Source organism: Phalacrocorax carbo, chromosome 2 (assembly GCF_963921805.1).
Source record: "Phalacrocorax carbo chromosome 2, bPhaCar2.1, whole genome shotgun sequence".
NCBI classification, from domain to species: Eukaryota; Metazoa; Chordata; class Aves; order Suliformes; family Phalacrocoracidae; genus Phalacrocorax; species Phalacrocorax carbo.
Window position 1 is genome coordinate 97,381,102 of NC_087514.1, and position 26,727 is coordinate 97,407,828.

At 41.6% G+C, this 26,727-nt stretch overlaps 1 long non-coding RNA gene across 1 annotated transcript in view; it reads right to left on the bottom strand.

Annotated features, from left to right (window-relative positions):
* Positions 1-6,575: 6,575 nt before the first annotated feature.
* Positions 6,576-26,727, bottom strand: part of LOC135311998 (uncharacterized) — a 42,242-nt gene continuing 22,090 nt past the window's right edge. The window contains exons 2-3 of the long non-coding RNA XR_010371605.1: positions 14,272-14,366; positions 6,576-10,171 (exon numbers count right to left, since the gene is read on the bottom strand). This is a non-coding gene — a long non-coding RNA (uncharacterized LOC135311998). The remainder of the gene's footprint in view (positions 10,172-14,271; positions 14,367-26,727) is intronic.

Genomic DNA, 26,727 nt, shown 5'->3' on the forward strand with positions numbered 1-26,727 from the left:
AGCACTGTAGATTTTCTCTTCTTTGTCTGAGATCGATGGGTGAACCTGGCAGTGGTGAGAGAAATTAACTACGTGTTTCAAATTATCACTGTCTTTTAATCAAAGTATGGAATTTTAATAGGTTTTTAATTAAGACCTAGCCAAGAAAAGTAAGGACGTAGGAAATGTTAGTGCTAGACTTAGCTATTTCAGCAGAGAAACTGCTGGAACCATTTTGCTGTTGTATCTTGCAGACCACTGGAGCAAGATCATTCAGCAACTATAACCACAAACATAGTCATGAGGGGCTTAAGATGCGAAGCCTTTTGATGCTGAGCTTACAGGGTGATCTCTTTGAGCAAAGAGGGAGTAAAAGGAAAGGCGCTCCTTGTGGAGAAATTGTGGTTTGATAGTAGATAGGTGGGAATCACCCAGCGCTTTGAAGAGAAAGCAGAGAAAAGATGCAGGGCAGTTTTCCGGACTGAGCTGAATCCACATGACCGGGATATAACGTATTCCTGAGGAGGACTGCAGAAAGGTTTTATGCTGTGTTGTTAAGACAGGTGTACAAAAGTGCCTGGAGGGTTTTTTCAAAGCCTGAATAACTTCTTTTATATAGTAAGCTGCTGCTTTTGATAAGTTCCAAGTCCTTGAAAATGAAGCAAGAGTGGTAAAATGCAACCAGCACACGGTCACAGCACCGGCTGTGAAGAGGCTGCACGCTGGGCCTCCCTGCCTGCTGCGTCACCCAGAACAGAAAGGCGCCAAAGAAGAGCCAGCCTCACTGCCCCCGCAGTCCTTGGAAAACCAGCCCGGTAGAAATCATGGCATACCCACAGTACCCACTGCTTTCCCAGGATAGAAAGGGCAGGAGTCTATGTTTTTAATAAACCCATTAACAGTAAGAAATTAATCACCTTTTACGTTTGAACCTGCTCTGCACCCTGCTTGTCATCCTGCACCGCTCCCCAGTAGTTTTCCGTTGCTCTTCCCTCCCTCTTCGCTGCCTTGGGGGAAATGCCGAGGGGCAGGCAATGCCCTGGTCATTCCTGTAGACAGGGGAGGTTATGCATGCTGCACTTACCAGGCATCAGACTCACCAGGTCTGAGATTAACTGTGATTAGGTTCACCTTGCACATAGTTTGACTGGGAGAGCATTATCGGCTGGCTGAGAGCGCTTTCCTCAATTCTTGCCACATCGTTAAAGAAATGCTGGGTAGGATGAGGACTGCTCAATGGTCTATACATAATGTACTAGCAGATGGTTTGCAAACATTTTTTAAGTGACTTGATAAGGAAAAAATGCTGCTGTCTCTATGCCCAGCTGCAACTCCTTTTCCCCCGGGATATCTCCAGGCTACTGGCTAACGTGGGAGTAGCTACCAGGGACCGGGGGTGGGTGCCATGGAACAGGGAGGCAGGGAAAGGCTGTGGAAGAGGGAGTGGGGGCTCGTTGAGGGTGCAAAGGCCTGGGACATCAGGCCGGGCTCTCCCTCCATGGCACAACTTCGTGGTAGGGATTGCTTTGGTTGCAGCTGCCTCTAGAGGGCTCATTGCCTTGTTGGAGAGGCAGCAGCCTTTGTTCTTGCCTTACGCAGCATCACTGCATGAAAAATATTTCAGGCATCGCTTTGCCTTTCAATCTTCCCTTTATTTCCACTCAAACCTCCAGCAGCTTGACCTCGAAACCAAACATGTGGGGTGCGAGGGGTCTGTATGCCCTCACTCTGGTGTCACTGGGGAGCAGCACACACTCCTCATAGGGGAGGCAACAGGGATTTGCTGCCTGCCCACCTCCTGCGCCGCCGCGTCCCCTTTGCTTCCTTCAACTCTCCAAAAGTTTAAGGCCTTAAATGCTGCACTCCATTGCACTTAAATGCTGCTGCGCATCTGCTCATACCAGTACTTCTGTTACAAAGCTGATGCAGGTGTGTGCCGTGGTTATTTGTCCTGCCTCCCAGGATGAGCTGCCAGAAGCATAGAAATCTAAGACCAGTGCTACAACTGGGGTTTTCTTCTGAATAACATTTCTGCTTAGAAAAAGGGAAAACCCAGGCAGATGTTGTACTTATTAATCCTGTGCTTTCTGATGGCTTCATCAGGTAAATGGACCTATATCTCCAAACACTTGCAAAGCCTTGGAATATATTCAAGACCGGCTTGCTTCTCCAGGACCAGTTGCTAAGTACGTACAGCATACTTCTAAAGCTCTTTTTTGCAGGCAGTAGTTAAACCCGCAATGAAAATCGTGAACAAGCAGCTTTAACCCTCTTAGCACTGTTTAGTCATTCTTGTGGCTTTCCCTGTGAACTGCACCATATTTGTCAGTATTAGATTTCATCTGCAGTTTTGTTGCCCCTTTGTTTAGTTTTATCCTAATGCAGGATAACCAGCCAGGATTGTTTTGCAAAGCAAGCAACTTAAAAGTTGAAGACATTTATTCTGACTGGTCATTGTCCCTTGATTTTATAAGCATCAAAAACCTCCTGAATTCTTCTGCGTTTGGTTTAGACTAGTCAAACAGGATAAGATCATCTCACTTGCAGTACAGCACCTCCTTACATGGAGAGTTCAGCCTTTACTCTTGCAGCTTTTGCCATCTCCCACCAAAGTCAATAGCAAGGCTCTTGTTGGCAAGGTTGAAAGATCATCAGTCCCCTGAAAGGCACACATGATTTAGCAGTGGTGCGAGACTCCCCAGCAAATCCAGGCCATGAGCGTCCAAAGCTAAGTCTCCTGGCATGAGGTTGCTAGCATTCTAACAAGTTCTCAGGGCAAACTGACCTTCCCTCTCCTGAGGAGGGATCTCCGCCTCTCTTCCATTGCAGTAGTGTGTATCTCACTCTCCTTCAGGGATATCACTGGTTGGGTTCATCTCTCTCCCCAGAGAATGGGAAGAGCTGGCAGGGAACAGCCCCTGCAGTAAGGAGCAAAGCTGAGACTCTGGCTACTGGAGTTCAATCCTCTGGCATAAATCAGTGACCACCGTGCACAATGACAGCATAACAAGTCTTTATTGAAGCAAGAGTATCAGTCAAAGCAACACAAACACCAAGCATCAGAAAGGGAGCAAACATCCGACTCGGCAGCGCTGTGTGCCAAATGCCCCAGCACACGACAGGAGACTGTCATGTTGTTGATGGTATTTTGTCATAATTATGTGCAATTTGCTTACACATGTTGTTCAGCACAGATAAAATAATGATCAGCCTCTACTTGGCTTCCCACTGCAGAGTGACTATTTCAGTCCTGAGACTGCCCTTTTAATCTGCATTCGTTAGTGCCTCCACGGTGAGAGGGTGAATATTTGTATGGACGTAGGCAACTGGACTATATATTTCACAGGCTGCCAGACTGATTTCACGCACTCTTGGAGGACTCAGTCTCTGGGGACTGCTCACAATTGCTTCAGTGCCCTTGATTGATTAACTTTGTCTTGTGGCTCCATGCTTTGGAAAGCAAATTTACATGTATATTGCCAATGATTATTCACTCATTATTTTTATTAGGGAATCACACAGAGGCCTCTTCTGACAAGCTGTCCTATAGGTGGTATATGAACATAAAGCTTTATGACAGTTCTGCCACAATGGTTTTCTGGTGTCTAAGAGGTGAACAAGAGCTTGATTACACTCGGCATTTATAGCTGCTGCAGAGCTAAAAGGAGAAAGATCCTTTCTGCAAACAGTGCTCTTTATTTGCACAGAACTCATTGGCAAACACATCTCTTGAGGGAGTAGAGGGCAACACAATAAAGTCTTCATAAGCTAGACCACGTTCCTCCTTTGGGACCATTTGCGATCAGTCTAGATATTTATCAGATAATCTGTGCTTCTCTGCATCATTTCTTCTCAAAATCTGAAGACACCATCAGTTTGTCAGGTATTTGATATTCACTGCAATTTCAGAACAGTGTGTTGGCCTTTGCTACTTAAAAAGCAAGATCTGTTCAGTCATGCTGAGTTTACTTGTATAGTCTTCACTGACCTTTTTTTTTTTACTAAATTGAAAGAACAGAGTTATTTGAAGAAAAAAGGGCCTGTTTTGGCTTCCATAAACTCATCATTATGTCCTAGGACCACTAACAGTAGCTGCCTGGCACAAAGAAGGTACAATGCCAGCTGAAGTCCTCCTACTAAAACTCCTCTGCATGTTTTGTTCTCCATCGCATTCTGCCCACAGGCTATGAGCAGAGATCGGGCCAGAGCATGGCTTTGGCTCTGCGATTTGGGGTCAGCTGGAACCCCGTGGAGTTGTTGCACTTTTCCAGTGGTGTGTGGAGGACCAGGAGGTGGGCTGCTCCCTTCAGTCACCCCAGGAGTTGCCTTACTCTGCGCTGGCAGCCAAATTCAACAGAAAAGAGGAGAGCGAGCCCTGAACTGAGAAAGTGTGTGCATCCCAGGCTGCCAAACCTGCCCAGCCAGCAGCCCATCAGCATACCTTCATTGAGGTTAAGGTTCACTGGAGCTAGGTGCTGCAGAATTCATCCTAGTACATGAACCTCCTACCAGTCTGGCTAGGGTTCCCCAAACACCCCAGTGCTTATTCACAGTCATTTCCACTTTGATTCAATCACTGTGACCACATCCCACAAATTTTAGTGGATTTGACTGGCCTCAGTCTTTCCACCTGGCTCAGGATGAAATTTTTAACAAAATCTTCGCAGAACTGGCCCATCCTTGAGAACTGGTTTATTGAACAACTGGCTATTTCATGTTCAAATGAATTATGCAGCCATGAAGATAATTCATATGAGCATATTCAAATAGTCAGTTGTTTCCTTTCTGTGTTTCTGATTTTACAATTAATTGAATTAATTGCATTAATTGAATACATTCATCATCTTTCCCCTTTAAATTATGTAAGATAACTCCTGTATAGTTTAATAGAATTCCAGGTGGCATCGAGACTTGTACTATGTAAAGTTCCCAGTTAGTGGTATGCTTTGAGGCTATAACCACCAACTTTATAACCTGATAACCTTCTAAATTTTATTGCTCTGTTTAGTGATGGAAGACTTAGGTATAGCAATTTATTTTCTTTCATACCCTTTATTATAAGAAGAAATCATGAATCCGTGTAAGGACCAAAGTTTCCTATGAAGAAATGTGTACTGTACAGTCTCTTGAAATATAACATCTAAAAGCTTATAATCAACTACAATATGTCCCTTCTTTTTATTAGGCTATCAAACCAAGTGGCAGAAGAGTGGCTTTCACAGAAACAGGTCAGTTTACATGCCGTCAGTATAATGTTGTCTGCTTTATTAAAATAGTACAGCAGTGATTGTGTTCCCTCAGCCTCCATATTTCATTGGAACAGATTTTTAAGACAATATTAAAGTCACCACTAAAATAGTGTCCTAGCAGTCAAAATAGGTAAAAAACCTGTTCAAAGCCTGTCTTTGCTAGTGCCCGATTAATAAGTTCCATTTTATAGCTGAACGAGATAAAACTCATTACTATGAATATAAACTCAGAAGCTAATTTAGTTGCCAAGTGGAATATAAGCCACATTAGGTACAGTTCATAAAATGAATAGCTTCCAGTAATATACCCAAACCTCCTGCTGGCGACTGAAATGTTAGAGCAGTAACAGCGAGCATTTGAGAGGTTCCCTTCTGGCTCCATATTTATTCAGGGTGATGGAGCTGAGCTGTCGTTAGAGAGCCCGGTTTCCTTTCCTTGGTGGATAGGTTGTGCTCATGCGCAGAGAGCCTACTTCCCTCCACTTGCAAAAGAGCTTCAGGTAGTTTCACCTCAGCAACTCAGTGAGGCTAAGGTGGGACAAACATAATGCTGTCATAAATTTTCACAGAAATATCTCAGGGTTAAACATATTCTATTTGTACCTAGGGTGACTGGTCAGAATTTGTTACATGCAGTTTTATTGTGTGTACGTATAAAAATAAAATTCAATGCAAATTCAAGCCAGAATGCAAGGTAGTGTTCTGCTTACATCTCAGAGAGCAAAGCTTTGATTTTTAATGTTGCAGAGGTGCTCTTTATCACTGTCTTCCACATCTTCAAGCATACCATCATCTCACAAGTGTTGCTAAACCAGTTGCCCAAGGTGCAGCTGAACATCTGGATCACTCTCTTTTTCCATCAGGCAGAGTATCCAGCACATCAGGATTACATGTGCTCATCCCCAAAAATAACTGTTCAGTTTAATGCCAAAGGGGGAGTGAAAGTTTCCTAAATACTTCAAACTTTTGCTTTGATTTTGTATAACAGGGCAGAATTTCAAATTGCTTCAGCCAGAGAGGCTGCTGCTCCCTCTTAAAAGCAGCTAGGTGGACTGTCTTCAGAGGCCACCATGTTTCTCATGCCAAAACTAAGTGTGAGCGTCTAGGATGCAATAAATTTAACTGCTGTAAGTGGGACGGTTTTAGAAAAAAGTTAATTACTTTCACTTCAGGGAAGAAATATTTCATGCAGGCTTTTGGCTTAGGACAAGATTTTGTCACTGGTATTGTGTAAATCCTACAGCGAGTCAAACACCCAAGAATGGATCAGAGGATCCACGTGACTTAAAGAAATGCATTAAATTACTTATATAAGAAAAAAAAACAAAAACCACCAACAAAAAAGCAGTAATTGAACTGGGCTCAGTGTGTTTATTCACACAAGTATACTTACATTAACACCATCATATATGAAACAGTATGATCACATGTATTCAACAACTTCACTCACAGTTTGGCCTTAGCTCTGGATTTGAGAAGATGCTGGCATTTTATATTTCTTTTCCAAAAATGTAGCTTGCCAAAAATATCCTCCCACTTCCATGAGTTTCCCCATCCTGAAAAAAACAGCCGTGTGTCCAGTGCATACGTAAGTTATATTTAGCTCTGTATCAAAAACATGAAGCTCCTTGAAAAGAGTATGAGCAGGATACAAACCACTCTCTTCCAAGTGTCAGACCTAAGACATCTCTATGTACACAAAAGCTACCACAGATCATCTGCAAGGTATTTTTTTTTAGTCTCTGTAAGATTTTTAAACATTATTCAGGACTAACTGAATTCCTGTGGCAAACAGAAGCCAGATGTGTTAGAGTCAAAGCGTTCTACATACTGGGAAGCTACATCCACACGTTCTGCGTGGCTTGGCCCGCTGGTGGCAGGTGGAGTGGCTCACCCGTAGGAAGAGGACAAAACTGCAGCAATGACATCCATCAGGCTGAGGTGGCAGCCAAATTTTTCAAATTTCTGTCTCCGTATTTGTTCTGCAGCCTTTTCAGTACATTACCTGACAGTAATAACCCTGTGTGTAGAATAGCCGTTGTGCAGGACAACAGGCTTCCTTGCACACGGAACCTTTTTATAGCACTTTAATACCTCCTTCAGAAATTATTTGACTCAACATATCAAGATGATTAACTCAGTCTTTGTAAATAATTTGACCTACAAGTTCTGACTAAAGAAAAATGCCTAGTTTTCTCTGTATACTCTTACCCTTGACACATATCAACAGGTAATAAACTATTTTATTCCTTTTTTAATTTCAGCAAATGTCCCTTAGAGCATCAATTTAGCTCATTTATAAGAACCACTTGGATATCTGAAAGTAAAAGTAACTTTCTCTATGGCCATAAAAGCTTAATTAAGACTGGATTCATATCAACATTTCAAAAGGGAGTCCCTTTTCACTTTCAAATGTTCCTCCAGTCTAACAACTTTTACATCCCTCCTAAGGGCTGGCTCTAAGTCAACAGCTTCATTTCCCAAGTCAAGTAGCAGTACACTTACTTATGCTACTGTATTTGGGCAGTTTGCCCTGGAAAGCCCTATAATTAAATAAGTTTAGATGAGAACTCGGCCATAAATTGTCCCTGAATACTGCATGTATGTACACAGAGACAAGGAAGAAAGTACTTTATAAATAATAGGATTGAAAGCAGTAAACATTCACAGCATTCGTGCACATGTAAATGGACAGATGGAGCTTTTTGGGCCTATCAGGTCAATAATCCACAAACTAAGAAGGATTTATGTGATAGACCATAATGGCTTAAATCTACTTTTAAAAGGAGGGTTACAATAACTTGGAACCATGCTCGGTGTATTCAGGGGGCTGACATGGTAAATAACAACGAACCTTTCTGAATTAGCACAGTTATTTAAAAATCAAAGGTACAGCTGAAATAACAGGGTTTTTAAATCTCTCTATTCCACTGATCTTCAAACTACCCAAGCTTTAATACTGAGTGTCACAACAGTGAGTCAGAGGCAGGCTGGCAGAGCAGCCTTTCCCCAGGGAGCGGTGCAGGGCCAAACCTCCCTTCTTTTCCTGACTTGAGGAAACTAAATGTGCAACTTTGGGATGCAGTGGGAAGATGCTTACTGTGGGCGCAGCACATGTTTGCTTTCCTTTTTCCCTTAGTTGGCCTCTAAGCAACCCCTAACCTTTCAAAGGTTCTCAGCTGCCATGAAGCCCGGTGAGCCCAGTCTGAATGAGGCTACCAAGGTGTGTGTGGCCACAGCCCTGCTGACTCCCCATGGGAAGGGGAAATGGTCTCCTCCTGGTCAGAGCAGGTTGCCCTTAGCTAGTCTGTTAGAGGAGCAGGGCAGGTAGAGTTCCTGAAGATTTTGCCTCTTCTGTTAGCTAAATGATTTAGCAACTTGATCTTGGGTTAGGCAAACATGTGAGAGACATTTCATGTGTCCTTTTTTGACTAAGCTGGAGCAGGATTTCCTGGGTGCATCGTGAAGCTGATTTAATGAGGTAGGTAAATGTTTATTTTATTGCTACACTTGGAAACGAGTCTACAAATAGTTGCAAATATGAGTTCAAGCTCTCCTCTACCTTTCTGGGTAGTAGTCTACTTCTGTATTGTCTTCTCTAAAGAGCCTTTCCTATTTCTAGATTATTGGCTCTGGTCTCCTTAGAGTTTCTTGCCCCTTCCCTTGAATTTCCCTCTTTCTCCAAACTATTTTTTTCCCTTTTAACTATGTAAAATATTGGAAAGCTTCTATACTGCAGTCTTAATAACAGTAGTTTGGAAACACTTCATTATAACTGTGTCTGTCAATATTGTCACAAGGCATTAGGCTAGCTTTTTACTATATGTAGAAGGTGTGGCCTCACAAGTTAACATGGAAGTTGTATTTCATGGTATTTAGAAGCTAGGATAGTTATGAGGAATACAACTGGCACCTCTTACAGAGAAGCAATTCTTCTCATACTGGGTGGGAAGCAAACTCTCCAGCATCCCTCTGGTCATGCCAACTCAGTTCAAATTTCAACCCAGAGAGAAAAGTTCAAGGTACTTCTCTTCCTCCTGCTGATGAGGAAAGTAAACCAAGTAATGTCTGAGGCACTTGGATACTCTGGATACAAGTGTCCTATTGAAACCTATAAACAAATACAGAATAAACAGAGAAGCCCCGGGGAATGCTGTGAGCTGCTCACCAGCATGTCCTTGGATGCGTGCATATTGCTCCTCTTCAAGTCAAGAGCAGTTCTGCCTGCCGCCAAGGAAAGTACGTGGTTAAATGAGTTGATCTGTATTTTTCTCTTTGTTGCTTTCAAGAGTTCAAAAGACTTACACCCACCAGCAGCAGAAACTTGTGGGAGCTGAACAAAGGAAGGATCCTAGGAGTTTGTTAACTTAACTGCTTGTAGCTGGTTCTGTGTGCTTGTTCCCCTTATGCGTGAAATGTATGTGTATGTATAAAATACAAGCAGCTTGAAATGTGTCTCTTTTTTTAATTGAAATGTGTTCTTTTTTTAATATATGTATATACAAATGGAGCTTAATCTGTTCCAAAACATGTCTGAACTACAGAAAAATGAAGAACTGGACTTCAGTATGAATTTGATTATTCTATTTGTATAGAGAGTAAGACAGGAGGGGGAAGGGGAATAACAGCAACTTCATTGGTCAGGTGCTTTCTGTAAGAATGATGCTCCTTCTCTTAATTTTCTTTCTGTTGTTTTTTACTCAGTCCTTGTTTCCGTATCTTTAGATCAATAAATAATATCTGTTTGGGAAGATGGGAGGGGAAGAACCCTTCAGGTGCCCAAGAGAATTCACATTATCTCCAAATACAGAAGTTTGCAGCTAGTGCTTTATTTTCTCCCTCTGCTGATCAAAAGGTCAGGAACAGCATCTTTGAAATGTACGAATCTTCTCATAATTTCTAAAACAGTCATTCTTTTTTCCACTGAGCAATGAAGAAAAATCCTATTCAGAAAAAATGAAGAGGAGAAAGGAGGGTTAGGGAGGCCTTGTGAAGCTTGGCAGTTTAGCATACCTGGCATTCACATTCTGTGCAGAACCCGAACAGGTACTTAGCAAGCCCTTAATTCTGAGACTAAGTTTAAATATTCTTTTAAACTGAGTCCAGGATTATAGCTGAATGTGAAGAAGGGTTTAACGATGTGCTGACAGTCATAGGAAAATAAGTAATTTTGATTTGAGCCGATGAATATTTAAACAAAAATTCACAGAATTAAGAACTAAAAAGAATCACTTGTGGTGAAGAAGTGTCTTGATTGGCCTGAAACAGAGTGGTATGTTCAATTTGAGCTTTCTGAATAATTTTTAAATGCATTTTGAAAGTAATTTCAAATTGAAAAGATGTTTTGCACTTGAAAAGCAAAATACAGCACTATCAAAAATGTCAGAGTACAATGGTTTTACTTTTTCAGGCTTGTTTGCCATGCCCCCTCCCGCAGCCCAATGACAGTTATTTCTATGAACAAACACTCCAGTAAAATTGATCAAAATTTTTTAAAAAAGTCTGTAACTCTGTACAGAATCTTTTACGCTTGATGTTCCAGACAAAAATTTTGTCCAGCTATGATCTGGATGTTGCAGGAAACATTAATAACACTTTACCTCTACAACCTACTGCCCTGCATAATCCTTCACATCTCAGGGTATATACTGGCTTAGAGAGGTTATCCCCACAAAATGGATAACACATGAGTGAGCAGAGCAGCAAGATAGGCAGTATGTCAGTGTCAGCAGTAAGATATCAGTCTGTGATGGCAGAGCAAGAAAATGTTTAAACGGAGCTATTTGTCATGTACTAATGCAGTGATGAACACAGAGGCTGGATAAAGCTGAAGGTTGTGTTTCTGATAGGTCCAAGGGGTACATGTCCACTGACTGTGGGACACTGAACATTGCTATGCAGGCAAAAGTATCTTGTGATGAGATCAGCTAGAAGAAGCAATAGCAGAAATATCAAAAGTTGTGAGGGGAAATCCTGACCCCATTGATGTGGCTGGAAACTTTGCCATATGAGGTACTCCACTGCCTTCCTCTTTTTATGGTGCCCAGGGTACTTCTGGGTTTGTGAGTCAGACTGTGCTTCCCAGTTAAATACCAAATAGGAACTTACCTGGGTATGTATTTCATTTTTCCTCTTTGCCTGTGTCCACTCCCCTGCCCCAAGCATAGGCTGTTTCACACAAAAGCCTAGCTGTGAGGGATGTCAAACCGGATCACATCTTAACAGGTCCCTGTCCGAGTGACCAGGAGATCAAAATGTTATTATATGCCATAGCAGAATGCCGACTCCCCAGTGGGAAGGAGCAGATGCAACCGGCGGAACCACGAGTCTCTCCTTCCTGCCCCTGTGCAGATTTCCCCAGGTGGTCTATAGGCAAGTCTTCTACAATAACAGATCCAACGGCAAGGAAATCAACTCATGTTGATTATTCCACGTTGTGTGAATACATTCGAAGTTTCCATATGTGAGGGGCAGGTTACTTTCATCAAGAAACTTTAAGCAGCTATTTATAACAGCTAGAGCTAGCTACATCTGGTGCACCTGAGCTCAGCCCCTTCATGCAAGGGTAGTGTCTTTACTTGCTGCAGAACAGTATGATTTCCATATGCTCAGAGCCAAGGGCTATGATACTTCATGAGTCCCTCAAGCTCAGATTGTGGGCACATACAACTTATCCTGAGCATGCAAAGGTCTTAAAACAATATGACCAATGGAGAGGAAAAAAAGTGGGGAAAATTGACATTGTGTTTTATCTTACCAGAAGTTTTTCTCTTTTTTCCAACATGTCATGGAGACAGGGTGATACAAGTTCCCTTCAGCCTTCACCAGTTGAACCTCTATGACAATCTACTTGTCTTTTTAGCATATTGCTTGTGGACCCTTTGCATACTCACTGGACTTGTTTTAATCTTAGTCTCCAAACAGACCAAAGAAATTCTAGCAGCTTGGCTGGAGCTCCTAAACAGGCTCTCCACAGCTGAGAACTCAGGTTTTATTGCAAACTGACCTGAGGGTGTTCATCAGTGGGTAGCTCATATTTACCAAGTATTTCAGGCTTTGCTTGTGACTTCTAATTAAATCAAATGAATATAATCATACAATCAGCATCATAAAAAGCAGGTCAGCATATACTATTCATAAATTATCACAAAGCATCTGTCACATGCTTAATCTGCTTTTTAAAGTGGGGGGCTGCCTTTGCTTAAGCCTGTTTCTTAAGCTACTCCTTTAGCTCCCTGTGGTTTGACAGTGCATGATTAGAAGGCAAAATTACTTGTGCTTATTGTACAACATGCAGTGTAGAAGCAGCTGACTTGTTATCAAACAGTATCGCTAAACAGGTTGTTTAAAACTTTTACCATTCGTTCTGAAAAGCTAGGATCCATGATAGCAGACCTTCACATTGAATAATATTTATTCCTAAAATTGAGAGGGCATAGAATTGTTTACTTGTTTTGAGAGAGGGAAAAAGGTTACTCTGCGGTATGCAGAGAACGTTAAATGAAAAAAAATAAAGTTTTAAAGATAAAGCGCAGGTAGGGATTAAGGAATTGCTCGCTCTTTGGTCTCCAGTTGTCACGCAGTGTTTTAGGGCATGGACTTCTGTGTGTTATTGTATTCAGCGCATCTCCCTATATCTCAGAGCAAATTGTAGAATTTCCCTCTTCACTTTGGCTGCTGCAATCATGGTGAAGATGAGAGGCAGGGAAAGAAATCATGCTTTATGTTGCATGCACTGTGAAAAGGAGGAAGATGTAGTAAAAACCGTGTGTCTTTTGAACTCTTGCTTCTGTACCTGTATGAGCTAACAAAACTTTGGAGGTTGCAGAACATAGTACACCAGTTCTTCCTCCTCCTATGTCAAGAGAGGGAATGGAAAAACAAAACTTTCACGCCAGCCTCAAACTTGCCTGCTGACATGCATGGCTCCTGGAAGAGCTGCAGGAAGGGGGTGATACCTGAGAAGGTCACTGTTGAAAAGAATACCTTCAGTAATGCCTCTTGTTCTGAATAGTCTAGCCCAGACTGATCAGACAGACAGTAGAGAGCATTGCATTTCATTTAAGGAGCTGCATGATATCTGCCTCAGTCAGGACTACCCGGCTTGGGCCTTCATCATGAGCATCTGTCCAGCACCACTAACAAGTAGCGAAGAGAACATCAGTTTGACCACTTTTGCGTGTCTCCATGAGTATAAATGGAGAATTGATTTTAATATGGGTGTCTTTATAGGATTCTTCTGTGGTGTCCCGAACAGTGTCTATTAATAGAGGATCTGTCCTTTCTGGTAAACGGCAATGTCACTTTCGCTTCCTATCACCTTCATTGTTCAGGCCTGATTCTCTTGAGGACATACCTTACCGTTCTGCAATGACACAGGATCAAGCAAAGTGTTACCAGAATTGGGAATTGCTTTGTTCGCTGTAATGCTTCTTGTACTCAAATAATATTCTGCTTTATCAGTGGAAAAAGCAAGCAACCAGCTTCCATAGGGCTGTGACAATGGACCTGTCAGTCACCTCAAAATTTTAACTCTGCAAAAAGTAAATGGGTTTGTTCAAACCTTCTAGGGACGTCTTTCACTGCAGTTGCATATATTTGCATAGTGATTCACAGATAAGTGCATGCCAATAGCCACTTCTGTGAACAGATGTTGACAGAAGTATCAACAGAAGTATCAGTTACGTGAACAAGTATGTCTTTTTGCATGCACAGAGAAATGCATAATCTAGTAGAATGGTGGAAATTTCAGTTAGTTCTGCCTTCCAACATGTGTATCAAGTCACTGCATGCTAATCAGCCTTTGCAGCAGTATTGATGCTTCTCAGTAATGTCAAGCAAGAATTTAGAATAAGAAGGGGAGAACCAGAAGAGTTATGCTGCAGTAATATTGGTAATAGAGACACTGTATGCATACTTTATGACATCTTATTAAAAAAAGCAACATTCAATTTAAAATGGTGTGTTTGTCAAACAGTGCAGTGATTGAATATGTTCTTAGTCATTATCATAACAATAATGTAGCAAATATTGAAATAATTACCTAAAACTTCAAACATTTGGTAAGGGCTGTTCTTGTAACAGGTTGAAGGAATCCACTCGGCTCTCCTTTGTGTGTTGGTGTTATCAAGATGAATCCTGTGAAAAAGAATATTTAGTAGAGAGCTGTCACAGACCAGCATCCTATAGTGGAAAAGAGAACAAGTTTTGAATCATGTCTTAGCATCCTTTATGCAGCGAAAATACCTGTTAGCTAGAAAGTAGGGATAACCTACTTTGCTGATGACAGAAGCAAAGAAGGCTTTTGTAAATGGCAATATGCTTCCAGACACGAATATACTTTTCAGACCAAAATGAAATTAAGCAGTGTGTAGCCCAAACTCGGAGGCAGAGAAGTGAAATGCAAATAATTCTCCCTGGTTCTGTTCCTCCTCTATTATTGTGAAGCAAGTCACCAGTGCTACTCCAGTAATAGATCCATTTCTACAACTAAATACAAAATCTGAGATGCACTTAGACCACAGATTTTTTTTCAGGTTCCTATTGTGATTAACATGGACTCTATCCACTTTTAAGTTTCATTGCTGTTTTCTTTCAGATTATACATAACTAGCATTCTCTAAACTTTGTTTTTGTCTCACCAGAGAATGAGATACCAGAAAACTTGTTTCTCCTATTTAATACCCTTCAACATGTTTTTGCTTTTGATTCATGCCCAAGAAATCAAATTTTCCATTACTAGAAACAGTCTAGTAATACTTCTTCATTTTAACATGGCAAATCATCTGAAGCAGACCCTTACCCATCTGGAGATCTCCTTTTACTGCATACAGGAAGCGGGTGGTTTGATGAGAGCATGCTAAAACAGAAGCATAAGGGCAAAAAGAAAAGGGGGAAAAATAAGATATTTAAAGATTTGTATTTAAAAAGTCAGGTCCAGAAGTCCTGTCCTGATGGTTAATTTAACTAGTCCAAACATATACCAGCAGAGGCAAGCTTTTGCTAATGGCTGTTAGGTATACTCTTCTTCTAATGGCAAAACGGGTTTCCATATAACTCTCTGAATACTTGCCTGAAGTTTTGTCCCAGTTTGACAGCTTTGGTATTTTGGAGGTAGGAAGGAAGGAGGCATACACAGTCACACAAAATTCTCAGGTTTAAAATCCTAGGGTTTTTTTCCCCATTACTAAAAATGGTAGGGCCCATTTACAAATAATGCTTGCTGCAGAGGAACAACAAACTTCCCTATGTGTCATAGCTAAAGCCAAAAAGTAGAATGAATTGCTACTTCACTAGAGTCCTCCTATGGGTCTGCCTAAGTAGGGGGATCAGCTCACATGAAGGAAAATGGTGCCTATGTTCATGTAGATAATTATGTATCTGTGAGAGCCTATATCTGAAAAGGCTTGTGAATTCCCTTGCAGTTCTACTAGCTTGGGGGAGATCTCTTGTGTTTTCTACTTACAGACACAAAAATAGGGCTAAAGGTCTTCTCTGGTCCTTTATTATGGGCATTTTTTTATGATACAGGTACATTCTGTTTTCTCCAAATCTTACTGTAAGCCACATGTCACACAAAGTTAATCGGCCTAATTGTTTCGCATTTCAGAAAATTCCACTTCAGAAAATTTCAGCAGGAGTAATTTCTGCCTCTTCTTAGGCAACAATTTCTCACAGGTTGAATTTTTTATCTTAGTGAGTTTGACCTGTTTCAGAGGTGCAAGTTTCCCTTGACACTGCTGTTGAAATATAACTAGTAACATTAGATTCCAGCCCATGTTCTTTTTCTTAGTTACTTGCTGTTTCAATCTCCATCCTGTATTCGAAAATAATACAATTGAAATTAGCCACAGAGATTTTACAAAATCCTCCTTTCAACATGGTAGCACATACTAGTGAGGCTATCTTACCACCACTTAGTGCAACACCTGAATAAACCATGAGTACCTTGATTTTCTTTAGTTCTTTCTGTGGATTTCCCCCTCAGTAAGATGCTGACAGGCTTTGATACCATTTACATGTTTGCAGTTGGCACAGTGACACAGACAAAAAAAGAGCTTTTATAATTATATAGGTGCTACCTCATTATTTCCTAGGAATGTTATACTGTGAATTGTCTTGTCTGAGAGATGCTCAGTGGTGACTGTGGCATAGGCTTACAGCAGAAACCCAAAAATTAAATTAGTGACCGTCTCTGCTGCTGCCATTAGATTACTCAACCACAGTGATTCTGTTCTATAATACAACGTTTGTTCTACCAGGCTTTATAGGACTGTCTATCATACGCATCACCAAGTGCAGCAATGCTAGGTCGATTAGTAAAATCATAGACCAGTGCTCAGCAAAACATATTTGGACCGATGACGAAAGCTTTTGTATCTTGACTTTTACAGAATTGCAATACCTTCCTTTGCCAGGGCTCTCATAAGTATTCTGTATTTTAGTATATTCAAAATGCAGCAGCCTGCATCCTTACAGGCATTCAACTAGCTTTACTTTCTCTATTTCATTTACATGTACTGAGTGCCATTTCAGTTTTAGTCACTTTTCCAGACTTTAGAGCAGATATTTGGGCAGTAGAATTTTATCTAGAGGTAGAGGGCTATTTCTTTGACCCATCCACATATTAGACAAAGTGAGTTGCATTAAGAGACAGGAAGAAAAAGTGCCTGAGTCTCCATAATATAAGAAATAGCTTGAAGGAAAGCAAGACAGGCTATAGAGGCAACCCTGCTGAAGGAGACCTTGAGCCTTCTGTCATAAACATAGTCCTGACTTTATAAAGGATTTCTGGGAAGCACCAGAACAACAACTTATCTGTAGATTTCTCATCTCTGTTGTTCCTGGTTACCTTTTGTGGTTACCACCTTTGGCAATTACGTTCTGCTAAGAAGAGGGCTGAACAGTAAAGTATAGAGCAAAAGTCATTTTAGACTTGTTGAAGATGCTAAAATATGAAATGGATACTTTGGAGTGCAGTGAGAGTGAGCTGGCTGATGTCAAGAAGTGATATTTAACAGATTCTACTAAAAATAAGTGTGTGTGTAGCTATTTAGTATTTTTAACTGATAAAAATGCAACTTTTTTGAAAGTCTGGTCTCTGGAACTACTTCACTGATGAACCTACTTTCCTTTATAATAAAAATAAAATCACTTTTTGGCAGTGTTCTCTATAATCAATTCACAACTCTATTTAAGTCTGCTTCCCAAAGTTTTATTTTTGTATCCTATTTGTCAGCAGCTAATGAGCAGTGCAAAGTATCAGTTGCTGAAGCATGTGGTTTAAGCAGCACTGGACTTGCTGGGCACTGATTACTAAACCAGAAGTTAGTTGGTAAAGCTCTGAGAAGCAGCTGAAACTTGTTTCTGAGCATTGCTAGAATTGCTTCCATGTGTTAGTCTATGAATCAAATGAAGTATCATTACTATCTCTTCATCTGTGTTTTTTTAAAAAAATATCCTTGGAGCTTTACCAAGTGTTGTGCTTAATGGCAGTGAGAAATTAACAAGCTGATTAAACCTCTAATCTTTTATGCTTTTTTTTAATTATTATTTTTTAACAGAGCATCTAAGTACGTCTGTAGGACAATATGCACACAGGAAAAATGTCCTACCACAAAGAGCTGGCAATTAAATGTTATACAATCATTAAGGTTGGAAAAGACCTCTAAGATCATCAAGTCCAGCTGTCAACCCAACACCCCCAACACCCCCAGGCCTCCTTAACCATGTCCTGAAGTGCCACATCTACATGTTTTTGAACACCTCAAGGATGGTGACTCCCAACACCTCTCTGGGCAGCCTGTTGCAATGCCTGACCTCTCTTTCAGTAAAGAAATTGTTCCTAATACCCTATCTAAAACTCCCCCGGTACAACTTGAGGCCATTTCCTTTCATCCTAACTCTAGTTACATGGGAGAAGAGACCAACACCCACCTCGCTAAAACTTCCTCTCAGGTAGTTGTAGAGAACAATAAGGTCTCTCCTCAGCCTCCTCTTCTCCAGGCTAAACAACCCTGTTCCCTCATCTGATCCTCATCAGACCTGCTCTCCAGACCCTTCACCAGCTTTGTTGCCCTTCTCTGGACACGCTCCAGCACCTCAGTGTCCTTCTTGTAGTGAGGGGCCCAAAACTGCACACAGTACTCGAGGTGCGGCCTCACCAGTGCCGAGTACAGGGGCACAATCACTTCCCTACTCCTGCTGGCCACACTATTCCTGACACAAGCCAGGATGCTCTTGGCCTTCTTGGCCACCCGGGCACACTGCTGGCCCATGTTCAGCTGGCTGTCAAACAGCACCCCAAGGTCCTCCTCTGCCAGGCAGCTTTCCAGCTACTCCTCCCCAGGGCTGTAGTGTTGCTTGGGGTTGTTGTGACCCAAGTGCAGGACCCGGCACTTGGCCTTGTTGACCCTCATACAATTGGCCTTGGCCCATCAATCCAGCCTGTCCAGATCCCTCTGCAGAGCCTTCCTATCCTCAAGCAGATCGACACTCCTGCACAGATTGGTGTCATCTGCAAACTTACTGAGGGTGCACTCGGTCCCCTCATCCAGATCATTGAAAAAGATATTAAACAAAACTGGCATCAATACTGAGCCCTGGGGAACACCGCTTGTGACCAGCTGCCAACTGGATTTGACTCCGTTCACCACAACTCTCTGGGCTCGGCCATCCAGCCAGTGTTTTACCCAGTGAAGAGTGCACCTGTCCAAGCCATGAGCCGCCAGCTTCTCTAGGAGGATACTGTGGGAGACATTGTCAAAGTCTTTGCTAAAGTCGAAGTAGGCAACACCCACAGCCTTCCCCTCATCCACTAGGTGGGTCACCTGGTCATAGAAGGAGATCAGGTTGGTCAGGGAGGACCTGCCTTTCATGCAGCTGTGCTGGCTGGGCCTGATCCCCTGGTTGCCCTGCACATGCCTGGTGAGCGCACTCAAGATGAACCGCTTCATAATCTTCCCCAGCTCTGAGGTCAGGCTGACTGGCCTGTAGTCACCCCAGATCCTCCTTCTGGCCCTTCTTGTAGATGGGCGTCACATTGACAGAGGCAAAAGGTGAAAATAAGAAAGCAGGAAGCCCTGACAGCATCACATAGAGTTTTTTGTGTTGTTAAGACTACTGCTAAGGTAGCCAAATTATTTTTAGGTTTATTTTTAGAAGGGAAAAGAAAGCTTTGTAAGGATGGATGAAAAACAGGACAATGAGGTGACTGAAGGGTCAGATTGATGAAAGCGGAAAACTTCTTGCCTGACAATCTTATAGTGCGATAATGGAAGAAGCAATATGTTTGAAGGAAATAAACTAGTCAAGCATCTGTTATTCTAGGTACCTAAGTACAGTCCTAAATTCATCTGTGTTGCAGAACAGTGGAAACGGGTACGACTGAAGCATAGCCTTGTACTTAAGTGAGTGTTGCACTGAATAAGAGTTCTGTTGAAGTTTGTAGAAGTCTATCGTTGAATTGCCACTTCATCCTATGCAGTCCCCCTGCTCAAGCCTGGGACTATTAAAGAATCCCCTTTAACTGAAGGGAATAGCATTTTGCCTATTACAATGCAAGTAGTGCTTTAGATTAGGTAAATACTTCCTAGTTCTTAACGTGATATTTAAGACTGTAATTCCCATTTCACACTCTATAATTTAGGTATTAATCTTTGACTCATCCTTGACATTCTGCTTTACACCTACAAGTACTTTGGTGCACAGTCTGTTTTGGAATTTAACAAAATTAGATATACTGCACTTTGCCAGAGAATGACTGGAGAAAAAGTGTACTTTTTTCCTAAGTTAGCTGAGTAAAAAGCACACTTCTGCAGCTTTAGCAAGTCCATCTATGTCAGGGCAGCTATTTACCATTTCATAGCAGTACTACATCCACGGGAGATGAACAACCTGTGCAGAGAGGAGAAACTGTTTTAACCCATCACCTAAATGTGTTTTACATACTTTTCTGTTATGAATTCTGTTTCTTGTATAGGTATGTGCTCCCTACAGAAGCTTTTTGTTACAAGTATTTCAGATGGGAACAGTTCTGCTTTATCTATTTCATGGGTGGTCTCTCCATCTTATCCAGTTCCTAGGGGCTGCACCTCTACAATTGTTTACTTGAATCTGTATTTCAGGATCTCTCCCAATATGTCGTAGCCTTGTTTAGTGACTTCTAAGACACAGATCAGACAGAGAGTGGTCCGGCTTCTATTTTTCTCTTCCAAGTTAGATTGCACATGTGCTAGTGGAAACCCACAAAACTTTAATGCTGTGTAGCATTTAAAATGCATGAATAGCATCTGGTTTGGGAGCCAGAAGCTGATGATGGCTGCTTCCTAATGAGGCCTCTCTCAGTGGCATTGCTCCCTTTGTATCATCTTCTTACATATCCTGTCTGGCACCCATGTTACATTTGCCAACCCCTGCTCTAAAGCAGAGGTTGTTGCATGGCAGAGATCAAGACCTGGAAGACATTGTCCTGCCTGTAATTAAGGTGCCACTCTGTGTGCTGGAGCCAGAACAGCTATGTCCTGGAGGAAGGAGCTCACTCTGCTGTTCATCCTGCTTGCCTGTAGCTTGATGTATTTTTCTCTTCTTCTTACCATCAAAAGTTAGTGTACTGAATCTCATGTGGTTGGGTCTTTGTGTGGGGAGGAGCAATAGAAACTGAAAATCTGCAGAAAGGATGAAATGTAAAAAAAATAATCCCAGAAGAGCAGCAGCAATGAAGGAAGTCTTAGGAAGGGGAGGAAATGGAACATGGTCGCCTAAGGAAGAAATATGGTGAGGTTATACCTTGCTGAAATGTAGGAAGCACTTGTGCATTATGCCCATGAGTTAAAACAAAGGCCTGTCCTGGTGTCCCACTAATGGTAATGGTCCGTCCTTTCCTCATGCTCTTTTATTTATTCCCCTGTTTTCTTTCATGGAGCAAGGAGGCCCTTCTCCCAGCAGCTTTTGCTACTGAATTTAATGAAAAAAAATTTAGATGGTAAATTCTTTCAGGCAGTGATTATTTCTTTGTTGTCTGCCACAGTGGGACTTTTGAGCTATGACTACAGGCATTAGGGACTCACAAAGGCAAATTATGAAGAAGACGAATAGTAGTGGAATAGTACAAATTGTAAATTATTTATTTCCAAAAGATTGTTTAAAGCAGATATGTACAGTGCTTAGCTAAATCTCTTAGCAAAATACAGATCCGCAATGAACTGAGGAACAAAATGCAGCTGGGATGAAGCTGTCCCTCCTAATCACAGTAGAAGGAATTCAGTTAATTACATCTTGGATATATGATCTTCTCAACCCCAGGTCATAACTGGGCTCCTTCTCACAGACAGCTCTAGGTTTAGGCAAGGCAGAGTTTCATAGCAAAGCAGACTGTCAGGGAGGAAGAGAGCCGGTGTGACAGCAGTGGCTACAGAGCTCTTTGCTAGAGGTCTGTTTTGGTTGTTTGCTTTGCCAAGCAGCTATTGCTGGGGAGTTTGTCCCTCCCAGAAGCAGCAGTTGCTGTCCCAGCCCCTCCAGTTCCCCCAGTGGCAGTGGAAAAGCAAGCCCAGCTTCTATGCTAGAAGGGACCCAGCAATCTTGGGGCTTGTGGCTGCCGCTCTTAGGAGCAGCAGCATTTGCTGTTTCCTTGTAAAGGGGGAGCTCAAGCCGCTCTGCTTTTCACTTGTCAAGTTTTAGCTTTTATCCTGCTCAGAGTATTTATTAGCCAATCCAATATGAATATACATTGCTGTGGTTATGCTTGAATAAATTTTTTTTTTTTTTTTAGAGGGGGAAGGTGGGTCTTCCACTGTGATTCCCTGTCATCACCAAGCCCTCCTATCTTATCCCTTTGGTGTTGGCCGCTGAATCTTGGAATCACCATTGCCCTAGCCCAACTTCAGTTGGCAAACTTAACTTAAAGGAACAAATCAAAGTGATGGTGATAGATGTCCTCAGAGAAAATAGATGGCGAGAAGTCTGTGACTACATGACAGGAACTTATTTATTACAGAAATACATATGAGTTGTAAGAATAAAGAAGTCATGGGTGTGAAAATGGAAGGACATCTTATTGCAACAGTAATGACAAATAGCCTTTTTTTAATCATTAATGACAATATCTGGCTTTGTCACAATCCTCCAGACAATTGGGAAGTCCAATGGATTATTAAACACATTAACTAAACAGCAATGTTTTCTGAGGTGACAAAAGTTAGTAAAAAACCTTTGCAGAAGACAGAGAGGGCTTGAAGAACAGAGCGCTTGAGGGGCTAGACAAATATTTATTGTAAGCATCTCAAATGTGTTTTTTCATTAAGAAGAAAATGGTTAACTGTGTTCTTCAAAGGTTCTCACATTTCAGAATATCATGGTGGATTTCTAGTCACCTACAGACAACTATAATTCTCCCTTCAGCAAAGTAACTGAATACATGATTTCTATGTGAGACGTCTGTTACACCATCTTGCTCAATTATTCATGACATTCACCAGAGGAAAAGGGGGAAAAAAAAGTTCAATTTGTAGCAGAGAAATTGGGAGATTTTAAGAAAATAAATTATAACCCTAAGGGTATTATAACAATAGAAAAGCCTACCAGGGAGGTTGTCCTGTCTTTCAAGGGAGGTTTTAAAGTGTAGGTTAGAGAAATGTCAGTGAAGAATGAGCTTGGTGAGGTTAATTTTGCCTCGGCGCACAGGGATTATATAACTTCTCCAGGTCCCCTTGTCTTGTATTTCTGTGAATCTGTATTTTTGTTGTAGTTGTTTGCTGTCCTTTTATTGATCTATCCCACTATGCTGTTTGTCATTTAGACTGCAACTCTGCATTGAGTACTGCCTTCAAACACTTTTTCCTTCTCCAGTAATCCTTTTCCTGGAGAGCATGCTACATCGCTCTCTTATTAGACACACACTATTTGTGTGTTCCAGTCCTCACCTCCTCAGACTCTTACAATTGTTTCCAGCAAATTGCGTTTTCTCATAGGCTCCAGGCATTGACAGGAAAATTACAGCCTAGTACTGAAAGTTCACGTAACTAAAAAAATGTTAATGTCTCCCAGTGTGCACTGTTCACATGGGGTCAAACAGTGGGCTTGCAGAAGATGGGTGTAAAACACAGACTGATTTCAGTAGTGCCTGCATTCGGCTAAAGGAGCCTGTCGTATACAATAAAGTGCTACTATAGATACTGTCCAGCTAGTCCCTTTGGGTAGGGACACTTTAATTTAGTCATACACCATATCCCATTTTCAAGCTAAACCAAGTATATTGTGTTCTCCCTCATTTCTACAGTCAGACAACTCATTCCCATTTGTTATGAGACACACTGAAACCTCCCTGTGAGCCGTGGATGTTGAGCTACCACAGGAGCTACAAACATGGAGCCCCTTTGGGCTTGATGGGAGAAAAAAGGATTCTCACAGAGCGCGCATTTCTGCGGGCTCGTAATAAAAGCAGTGAGGAAAGCGAGGCAGGATTACTCTGAAGTAACCTCTGGGGTAATTATTTTTTGTTGGCTGCTGACTACATACAGAGCCCAGGGAGAACAGCTTCCCAGCTGAAGTACCTCTTCAGTTGTGAGAACGTGGAGCAGGAGGAGGGGTGGTGGCACAGTTCGAGCTCTAGTCCAGCCCTGATGAGAAATTTGTTGTTGGATGATCTTGTGGGAAATTGTTCACCGAACTCTGTGACGAAGTGTGTTTCTTACAAGGCTTGGTGTCAGAAGCCCTTTTAATCTTAATACTAAGACATCTTGAAAACCAAATCCTGCCACAGTCAGTGAATTTCAGTTTAGGACCTGATTTGAATAGAGACTGGTTTTATCTGTGTGTATTAGCCAGCTTGGATTGAGCTGCTTATATTCCTGTACCTACACATGCCAAAAATACAAGCCAAATACGAAACATGTGAAGTACCCCATATCACAGGGTTACAGACAGCTGTTTTATAGCATGCTGCGATATTCACTCCGTACAGCAATTGCCGCCTCCTTCCTCTAGACTCTGTCCTACTCCTTTTTGGCACATTGCTATTTCCATCTACCCACCACTTGTAGTTCCAGATAGACAATAATATTTCAGGGGCGCACCTTGCAAAGGCATGGTCAGTTCCTCTTAACTTCAGTTTTCTCTGTGGTTCCTTTGCTGGAAAGGTACCTGGTTAGGCCTTCATCTCATTGAACCATGCTAGGAGGTTGTAGATGTTTACCAATGGTCTATGCCTGCTAGAGGACTAGCACATGGAAGGCGCAAGAAAGCCTTAGAGGAAGCAGCTGGCACTGTCTAGCTTCAGTCACCATTGTAATGGTACTATGCCCGCTTATTTCCACCACAAAAGCTGAGTTTCCTTTGCATGCCCCAAAAGATATACTGTAGATACCCATCTCCTAAGTTAGCTGGTACTTCTCTCTCTTGCCCATGCTGGGCATCTCTAAGAGGCACAAAATTCTGCATAACTTTTCATGTTTTCTCTAAGCCTACTATAACAAGCCTCCTCAGCCTTGTTTGCAGGTGATGCCTGTCCTTGCTGACTGGTGATTGTTACAAGACTTTTGTCTGCAGACCACCATACTCTAATAAGGAATATAAGAATTCAGGCAACAGCAGAGCTACTCTGTCTCTTAAGTTTAATGAAGTGGACCCTTTTCATACTTGAAATCCCTACTTGAGATACCCAGGAGACATTCTGATAACCTGGGAGTTTCTGTTATTGTTATAACAATGAGAAAGGTGGTGTACTATCACGTAACAGCTCTCTTCTTGCTTGTCTCATTTGTTTATACATATAAAACCAAACATATGTGGATTTGTATGTTTACATACTATAAAATATGTTTACATATTTCTTTAAATCTGGCCTACTTGAAACTGAGATGCTTTTTGTGCATGTTTGACCACTTCAAATGGGTAACAGAAAGAAGTTATTTCCTACTATGCTTGTATTTAATAAAGTTTTTTACTGTGTGGTACTCAGCTCTGTTTGAAACAGGTATAGCTAAAAGAGGTAAGGAATAGAAAACAGCAAGGCAGGTGATCTGGACAGTCAAATAATAACTCTAAGTGTGCTCTCTGTTACAGAAGCTTCATAACACAGAACTGTAAGCAATGAATACTCTACATCTCTTCCTTCTGAAAAGGAGATTTTAAAAATCCATATTACTTTTATCTTTTCATTATTTTTATTTTAGTATTTTAAGCCCCGAGTTCAAGCTGACTTTAAGTAACTTCTAAAGCTATAAGGAGCTAGGCAGAGGAAGGACTTCCAGACTGCTTCGTAGCTTTTAAAGTTCTTTCTGTGGCAGGGACCGCTGGTTGCAGCCTGCAAAGATATTAAATACTGTCACTTCTGCTGGTTTGATCATCAGTGCCTGATTTCTCCTCTCCCCTTCTTCTCCAAAGACATTGTTAGTTCTAATACTGGGCATTCCAAGACTACAAATATGACAGTTCAGACAAGATATTTTTGGCCTCTGCTAATTTCCTCAACCGCTTTTTCAAAGTCAGTATTTTTTAATTGGTCACTTGAGTTTTTTTCAGTGACGTTGAACCTCTGATGCATGTCACTTCAGAAGCATTTTCCAAACATTGTAGGCGTCATAGAGCAATTTTAGCATAAAAATAAGAGTATAACTAGAGATGGTGGGGGAGCAAATTACATTTTGTATATATAGTATTAAATGCTTCCATTAGTTGCCATAGGGATGGGCAGAAGTTGGTCTGAAATGACAGCTTTCCTGATGCTTGATGTGTTTAAAAAGAAAACATTGGGGGGAGAGTTTTTTATTGTTATTATTACCCTGGGAGTCTTTTATAGGGGAAGGGGAAATATTAAAGTCATATTTCTCAAAAGAATGCAGTGGGGCTACATTAACAGACCAGGCATCACCCTCACCTCTCTGTGGAGACACTGACCTTTACAAAACACACGTCCTTGTAGCTTCAGGGCTGGAATTCCACAGCTGCTCTGAGCTTCACGTTTCCTTCTGTTGTGCAACATGGGAGCAATCAGGCAACCCCTCTTCCTGAGCAGTATCTGTAAATCTGCCGGAGTAGTAACCCAAGGAAAACCATGTCTTGCAATTACTGTTGTGCACACCCCAAATACAACAGAACCAGTGAGATCTGGTTTTTAGGCCAGGCTTTTCTATTTGCTCGCTTTAATGTTCACTTGGCTTGAATACTGGAAATGAACAGAAAGCAAGCCCTGGATTTATAGCTACGCTATGAGCTCCCACGTGATCATGTCAAAAAGCTGAGAGGTGCGAGTCGCATATCTCGGCATGTGATCTAAGCCTGCGGCCATCTGATGTTAAAACTATCACTCATGCCAAGTGTGATGAGGAGTAGGATGCCAGCTGTGCCTGGACACTTGCTGGTTTTGCTAGCTAAAAAATGTAAATAGTTCAGAAATTACTAATACACAATATGCAAATGAGAGTTAATCAGGAGGCTTAATGTTATAAGTTTCAGTGTTTCTGAAGGTAGCCCATAAGAGAAGGATCTGCCCCATAAGGAAAGA